This window comes from Entelurus aequoreus, linkage group LG21 (genome assembly GCF_033978785.1).
Source record: "Entelurus aequoreus isolate RoL-2023_Sb linkage group LG21, RoL_Eaeq_v1.1, whole genome shotgun sequence".
Taxonomy (NCBI): Eukaryota; Metazoa; Chordata; class Actinopteri; order Syngnathiformes; family Syngnathidae; genus Entelurus; species Entelurus aequoreus.
The window spans coordinates 33,457,605-33,465,970 of record NC_084751.1 but is presented as its reverse complement, the minus strand read 5'-3'; the positions used below and the strand labels follow the sequence as shown (position 1 = coordinate 33,465,970).

The window sequence follows — 8,366 nt, the reverse complement described above, 5'->3', positions numbered from 1 at the left end:
TCTATTTTTATCAATCACATACGTTAACGTGTTATCTTTGACAGCAGATTTAGGTTCAGATTTAAGATTTAGGTTTAAAATCAACATTTAGTTTTAGATATAAGATTGAGGTTTAAATTTAACATTAGGTTTAGATTTAACATTTAGGTTTAGATTTAACATTTAGGTTTAGATATAAGATTGAGGTTTAAATTTAACATTAGGTTTAGATTTAACATTTAGGTTTAGATTAAACATTTAGGTTTAGATTTGCGATATACGTTTAGATTTAAGATTTAGGTTCAGATTTAACATTTAGCATTCACATTTAGATTTAGATTCAAGATTTAGGTTTAGATTTAACATTTTGCGCTCACATTTATCTTTAGATTTACGATTTAGGTTTAGATTTAACATTTAGGTTTAGAGTCAACATATACAGTCGTGGTCAAAAGTTGACATACACTTGTAAAGAACATGTCATGGCTGTCTTGAGTTTCCAATAATTTCTACAACTCTTATTTTTTTGTGATAGAGTGATTGGAGCACATACTTGTTGGTCACAAAAAACATTCATGAAGTTTGGTTCTTTTATGAATTTATTATGGGTCTACTGAAAATGTGACCAAATTTGCTGGGTCAAAAGTATACATACAGCAATGTTAATATTTGGTTACATGTCCCTTGGCAAGTTTCACTGCAATAAGGCGCTTTTGGTAGCCATCCACAAGCTTTTGGTAGAATTTATGACCACTCCTCTTGACAAAATTGGTGCAGTTCAGCTAAATGTGTTGGTTTTCTGACATGGACTTGTTTCTTCAGCATTGTCCACATGTTTAAGTCAGGACTTTGGGAAGGCCATTCTAAAACCTTAATTCTATTATTATATTATCATAAATTATATTTAACATATATATTCATATTTAAGATTTAGGTTTACATTTAACATTTAGCTAAAATATTTAGAGTCAAAATTTAATGTAAACTTAAATGTGATGAAAATTTGTTAAATATGAGAAAATGTAGTTAATTCTGAGAAAACTGAGTTAAATCTGAGAAATGTATCTGCTGGAAAAGTGTGACTGATCCTTTATATTTGGCACCCCATATGTGTGACTGGGACATGAACTACAAAGTCTAAGGTTGTGAGTTCAATACCAGGTTCAACTTGAGTTTAAAGACTTTATTGCACTTGAACCGTTCAAGTGCAATAAAGTCTTTAAACTTATGTTTTAATGATGTTAAAATTGTTTAACATGCCCAGCACCCTAACTTCAGCATAGTAATTAAAAAAGTGGATTGTTACCTCAAGTTTCACTTTTATTCAGACATTTTTAAACATTGTGACGGATAAAGAGAAGACATTTTTTTAATATACATATAGTTTGAAATGGAATAGGCAGAAGCTAAAACTTATTACACATATACCAGTGTATTTACAAAACAGAAACAGAAAAAAAAACTACCAATGTCTTATGCATGTAGTTGCACATTTTGTTGTTTTTTATTAATCACAAAATAAAATTAAAAAAATATGAAAAAGTCCCAACGTGTTAATTTTACATCCCTCTGAACATCTTTTAAAAAAAAAAAAATGTATTTGTTCAAAGTAATTTTAAATTGAATTAAAGTTTTACAGTCTTCTAACTCTCTGTCCAAATTATGTCATAAATTAATCCCAACAAAAGACACACGATGCTGCTTGGCACTGGCTCTTACGTATGTTTTTTTTTAAACATTTCTTTCTTTTGTAAATTATAAACACAGTCTCGTTTTTGAAACGGTCCCTGGATATACACTGGTAACTTGTTATTGTTTATGTCAGGGGTCCCCAAACTTTTTGACTCAGGGGCCACATTGGGTTAAAGAAATTTGGCCGGGGGCAGGGCTGTATATATATGTATATATATATATATATATATATATATATATATATATATATATATATATATATATATATATATATATATATATATATATATATATATATATATATATATATATATGTATATGTATATATATATATATATGTATATGTATATGTATATATGTATATATATATATATATATATATATATATATATATATATATATATATATATATATATATATATATATATATATATATATATATAAGGGGCGGCGTGGCGAAGTTGGTAGAGTGGCCGTGCCAGCAATCGGAGGGTTGCTGGTTACTGGGGTTCAATCCCCACCTTCTACCTTCCTAGTCACGTCCGTTGTGTCCTTGGGCAAGACACTTCACCCTTGCTCCTGATGGCTGCTGGTTAGCGCCTTGCATGGCAGCTCCCGCCATCAGTGTGTGAATGTGTGTGTGAATGGGTGAATGTGGAAATACTGTCAAAGCGCTTTGAGTACCTTGAAGGTAGAAAAGCGCTATACAAGTATAACCCATATATATATATATATATATATATATATATATATATATATATATATATATATATATATATATATATATATATATATATATATATATTCCGAGCATGATGATGTCACGTTATTGATGGGAAAAGACATTGGTAGAAAATGGATTAGAAAGGACAGATTAAAAAAAAACAACAACAATAGTTTAGGACTTCCCGCGGCCCGGATTTTGGACGTTGGCGGGCCGTATCCAGCCCGCGGGCCGTAGCTTGGGAACCCCTGGTTTATGTTATACATAAATTGTCTTAAAGTCCACCAAATGCTTAAATTTTAGTGCTTTTAATTGAATGAAAAGCTTGTGTGTGTGTATATGTATATATATATATATATATATATATATATATATATATATATATATATACACACACACATATATATATATATATATATATATATATATATATATATATATATATATATATATATATATATATATATATATATATATATATATATATATATATATATATACACACACACATATATATATACATATATATATATATATATGTGTATATACATATATATATATGTTTATATACACACATACACGTACACATATACACATATATATATATATATATATATATATATACATATGTATACACATATATACACATATACAGTATATATATATATATATATATATATATATATATATATATATATATATATATATATATATATATATATATATATATATATATATATATATATATATATATATATATATATATATATATATATATACACACATTTACGAATATCAAAAACGTTTTTATTCTTTGAGGCGGTTGATGTACATCTTTTTGTGTTTGCAAATCTGTTTTTAGTTTGGTTGTACAAAAACAAATTTCTTCACATCCCTTCTCGCCTTTCTTCGAGTACGCGCACGGCCTTTTATTCTGAAAAGGCCTTTCCGGAAGTGTCATATTTCAGTGGGTTTTTTTTTCTTAACTTTCCTTTAGTGAGATGGCTGTGCTCGTTCCCGTGAATTCCAAACGAGTTCTGTGGACGGTCGGCAGGAGGCGAGGCCAGTCAGCGCAGTCCTCTTCCACACCCACCACTGGAAATTAAGAACGGTAAGACAAAGCGAAGCTTAGCTAGTATGTCAGCCCAGCAACAAAACACACGAACACAAAAATGTGCGCTCGTTTTGTGGAGAGGCGTAGACGGCGGGTTCGTCGGGGGAGGGGCTGCAGGCAGCAGTGGCAGACAGCGGGAGACATAACCCATGTCTGCTGCTTTCTTTCTACCTGCGTGACTTTTCTCTTTCCGCTGCCAGACAATCCCTCAGCCTTCGACCCTCTCACGGCCCCCTTTTTTAGGATGCGTACAAGTGCGTCCAGACAATGGGAAGTAAATCAAGCGAGCAACATGGCTGACGTTGGCCCTGCAGGACCTGCTTGCTTGTTTCTCATGTTAATGATGATGATGATGCATATATATTTATAATTTTCTCGGCCTTTCAGCATGGTGCTGTGTTTGTTTTGTACCAACAGCAGCGGAAATGTCTTCCAATAAGTCCTAAACAACCATTCCTGTTGGTTACAAAGCAGCAGGAACTGCTTTTACTGCATTATGTTGTTGTATGTAGTTTTTGTCCATGCAATTTTTTATGTCAATTGGATATTACATTGAAGCAAAGGTCACATTAAAGTACTAGCACACCAGTGGATAAATGACTAACCATTTTTTGGGAAACAATTTGCTACTACTGTTAATGTTCGCTTCACTTCAAGGTCATAAACAGTTTTGTGTGCAACAGCATCTTGGGAATGCAGCATACGATATCGCTCAGTATCAGTGACATCTGGATTTTGGCGGCGTTTTAATTTGTGCCCTTGCGTACATACGACGGCTGTCAAATCATCAATCAATTAAAGTTTATTCATATAGACCAGACCTGGGCAAATTAAGGCCCGGGGGCCACATGCGGCCCGTTGAGCTTTTCAATCTGGCCCGCCGGACATTCCTAAATATTTTTTTTAGATCTTTAAGATGGAAACTGTAACTGCCATTATGATGTGCAGTCATGTTTTCTAATGACCGTAAGTCTTGAACTATACAAAGTATTTCAATGGTTGGAATCTGCGCTTTTGGATGATATACCAGTTACTATGGTAATGTAATTAGTTACTATGGTCATCTAATTAGTTACTATGGTAATCTACGTCACAGCAGCTCAGACGAGGCACCAAGCAGTGTGGGCGGGAAGCGTTTCCACAGACTTGGAAGGAGATTTTCACAACAAAGTTCTAAAGCTTAGTGATATATCAGATGTATCAGATTGTAAGTGGGTTTATTTTGTACCCTTCACGTTCATATTTCACCGTTTGGTGCATTTTTGTCACGTTTCACTTGATTGTAAAATATGTCGATCGAAAGGGGGTGTGACATTCATATTTTGTCAATATTCAGTGTTTTATCGTTCATAGAAAAATGTAAAATTCCATTACGTTTTTTAAGGCGGTCTGTCATAATGTTTTTAGCATTCTATTAGACATTATTGTGAGGTTTTGTATTAGTGTTCCTAAAAACACATGTTTTTCTCTAAATGTGGCCCCCGAGTCAAAATAATTGCCCAGGCCTGATATAGACCTTAACCACAAATACCTCAAAGGGCTGCACATACCCTTTTTTGCCCTGATCCCAGGGCAAAAAAAAACCCAACTCAAGACGCACAAGAGAAACCTTGGAAGTAGGGCTGGGCGTTAAAATATCGAGTTTGTAAGATATATCGATATATTTATAAACCAGTAAATAAATGATAATGATAAATGGGTTATACTTGTATAGCGCTTTTCTACCTTCAAGGTACTCGAAGCGCTTTGACAGTATTTCCACATTCACCCATTCACACACACATTCACACACTGATGGCGGGAGCTGCCATGCAAGGCGCTAACCAGCAGCCATCAGGAGCAAGGGTGAAGTGTCTTGCCCAAGGACACAACGGACGTGACTAGGAAGGTAGAAGGTGGGGATTGAACCCCAGTAATGAAATAAGAAAATATCGTAATATTGATTTAATTTATTTCACGTTAAAATTACCAAACGCCGCTTATTTGTTGTGTTCCTTGTAGGGATGATGTTCGAAACCGGTTCTCCCGGTTTTTCGATAAGAAAAGATTTGATTCCATGGACTCATAGCCCTTTTTGAGAACCGGTTCCCGTTATCGAGGCCGCTATAGTAAAGAAAAAGAGTTGGTTCTTTATTCGAATCCCTGGGAACGAATCCCAAATGGGCAATGTTATGCCCATTTGATTGTAGACTCTTACTGACACCTTGTGGCGATATGAAAATACTACGCGTCAATAGTTTGGGCAATTCCGGGTTGACGACGTCATCAGTTCATGAGACAATTGAGAAGTAGACAAGTTGTGTTAGCTCTTACAAGCCTTGGAAAATATAAGTCTGTAAGTAAACTGTTTAACTTGTTTATGTAACTCAATATTAAGGTGGAAAGTGGTTAAATTTGATACTAAGATGTTTATTGAAAAACGATTTTTGTGCACTGTTTCAATGGATGTTTTGAGGACTTAAAATGGCTGCTAGTCGTGTATTTCCACCATCGAAATAGTTTCAACACTCAGAAGTATTTGTTTGATGATAGCACTGTATATTTGTGTGAAGCTAATATTTACATATTGTGTATTAAATTTCAGTATGTTAATTGAATCACATAGCTTATACATTTGCCATTGTGTGTATTTCAGTTTAAAAAAAATAAAAATAACAGTCCAGTGCAAGCCAAAAGTAAATATAGGAAAAGACAAAGCAAGATCAACAACAATAAAGAGCCTAAATGGATTAATCTGCTTTGGAACTTTATTAGACGTCTTGGATTGTTTGTTAGCTGTCTGCCAAGCTCTATAACCTCAACACGTATAGTGAGGGCAGAACAGGCAATATGCAATTATTTCCAGGCTTCGCTCTCATGTAAGGGGAGAAGAATTGTTGATTGATGACTGTGGTGTTCTTAGTGTCATAGTGTGTGTAGTTAGTATGTTCCAATAGCAGCAGAAGTGCAGTTTTTGGAGAGCTGTATTATTTTCAGTTTTGTGCCCAAGGGACTGATTTTATGTAACACTATATTATTATTTATACACCTACAGTGATCACAGAGACAGGTTGTTTTTGTGTTACTGTATATATTTGTTTTTCTGAAAAATCCCACTTAATATACTTTGGGTAACAACCCCAATGGGATATCGATGTGAATGACTATGAGAAACCTTGGAGAGGACCGCATATGTGGGTAACCCCCACCCCCCAAGGGGAGACCGGATGCAATGGATGTCGAGTGGGTCTGACATAATATTGTGAAAGTCCAGTCCATAGTGGATCTAACATAATAGTGAGAGTCCAGTCCATAGTGGATCTAACATAATAGTGAGAGTTCAGTCCATAGTGGGGCCACCAGGAGACCATCTCGTGCGGAGACGGGTCAGCAGCGCAGAGGTGTCCCCAACCGATGCACAGGCGAGCGGTCCACCCCGGGTCCCGACTCTGGACAGCCAGCACTTCATCCTTCATCCTTCATCAATTTCTGCTGAGCTTTTATTTCATCTTACAAAAGCAGTCAGAGTAACAATCTACATTTTATGTTATCAAAAGTGTTGGTCATGTTACCTTATAAAGTAATTATTTATAGTTACAAATTACTTCTCCAAAAAAGTAACTGTTAGTGACTCGGTTACCTCATTGTAAGAGTAATTAGTTACTCAGCAAAGTAACTGTGATGCCTAAAATAACTTAAGCTGCATTTAGAAGTTGATGGAAAAATTAGAGCAATTACATATGTGTACGCTCTATGATCTGATTAGTTGACTAATCGCTAAGACAATCATTGACTAGTAGACTATCAAAATAATCGAGTTGGCATGTGTTGATGTGAGGTGCTTCATTAGATTATAGGCAGACGTGGATAAACACTTTTTTCCTGGACATAACCTGCATGTTACATAAACATTCTTGTCTTTAAGTTCAATGAGCTAAAATGTAGTGCCGGTACTACCTTTGAATTTCCCTGGCTCCGGCTTGTCGCCATTACCGCGGTCATGTTGTGTGTCAGTCAGAGCGTGCAGTGAGACAGCGGGAGCAGGGCGTGATCCGCCCACCCAGCCAATTATCATCAACGCATTTACGACGGCGTCATCACCACCACCCCTTTTCCTGATTTGTGGCCGAAACCTGACACCTTGCTCTTCATTCAACCGAACTGTAGTAACAAGCCACTTTCTCAGTAACGGCAACACCGTTGCAACGTTGGTAACGGTAATTATTTGATTAATCGTTACTGAAAAAAAGAACTCTGTTAGTAACGCCCTTCTACTCTAACGCCGTTATTACCAACTAGGGCTGGGCGAATAATACGATATTAATATATATCGCGATGGACATATACTCGTCAAAATAAAAGGCGTTCGATAAAATATTCAATGTGGATTTATTTTTTTTGAACGGAAGAAACCAGAAATTATGAAGCAAGATTCGTTTCATGAAGTCACCTGCGCTTTGGGTCTTTGCAACTGGACTCCTTGGTTTGTCTTAGAAGACGTTTCGCTGCTCACCCGATTAGGCTTCGTCAGTTTGTGCTCATAGATTGGTCAGATCTAGTCCAAACGGCTGGTGCCAAAACCCCAAATATTTATACTGCAAGTATAAATATTTGGGGTTTTGGCACCAGCCAATTCAAGCGCTTGGCAACCGATTACTCTGAGGGGAAATGATGAATTGTAAATGGGTTATACTTGTATAGCGCTTTTCTACTTTCAAGGTACTCAAAGCGCTTTGACACTATTTCAACATTCACCCATTCACACACACATTCACACACTGATGGCGGGAGCTGCCATGCAAGACCCTAACCACGACCCATCAGGAGCAAGGGTGAAGTGTCTTGCTCAGAGACAAAACGGACGTGACGTGGTTGGTA

At 35.8% G+C, this 8,366-nt stretch overlaps 1 protein-coding gene across 2 annotated transcripts in view; it reads left to right on the top strand.

Annotated features, from left to right (window-relative positions):
- Positions 1–3,359: 3,359 nt before the first annotated feature.
- LOC133638681 (spindlin-Z-like) overlaps positions 3,360–8,366 on the top strand; it is a 57,470-nt gene continuing 52,463 nt past the window's right edge. For both annotated transcript variants that reach the window (XR_009823665.1, XM_062031526.1), the window contains exon 1: positions 3,360–3,506. The gene's annotated coding sequence lies outside the window, so the exon portion shown is untranslated. The remainder of the gene's footprint in view (positions 3,507–8,366) is intronic.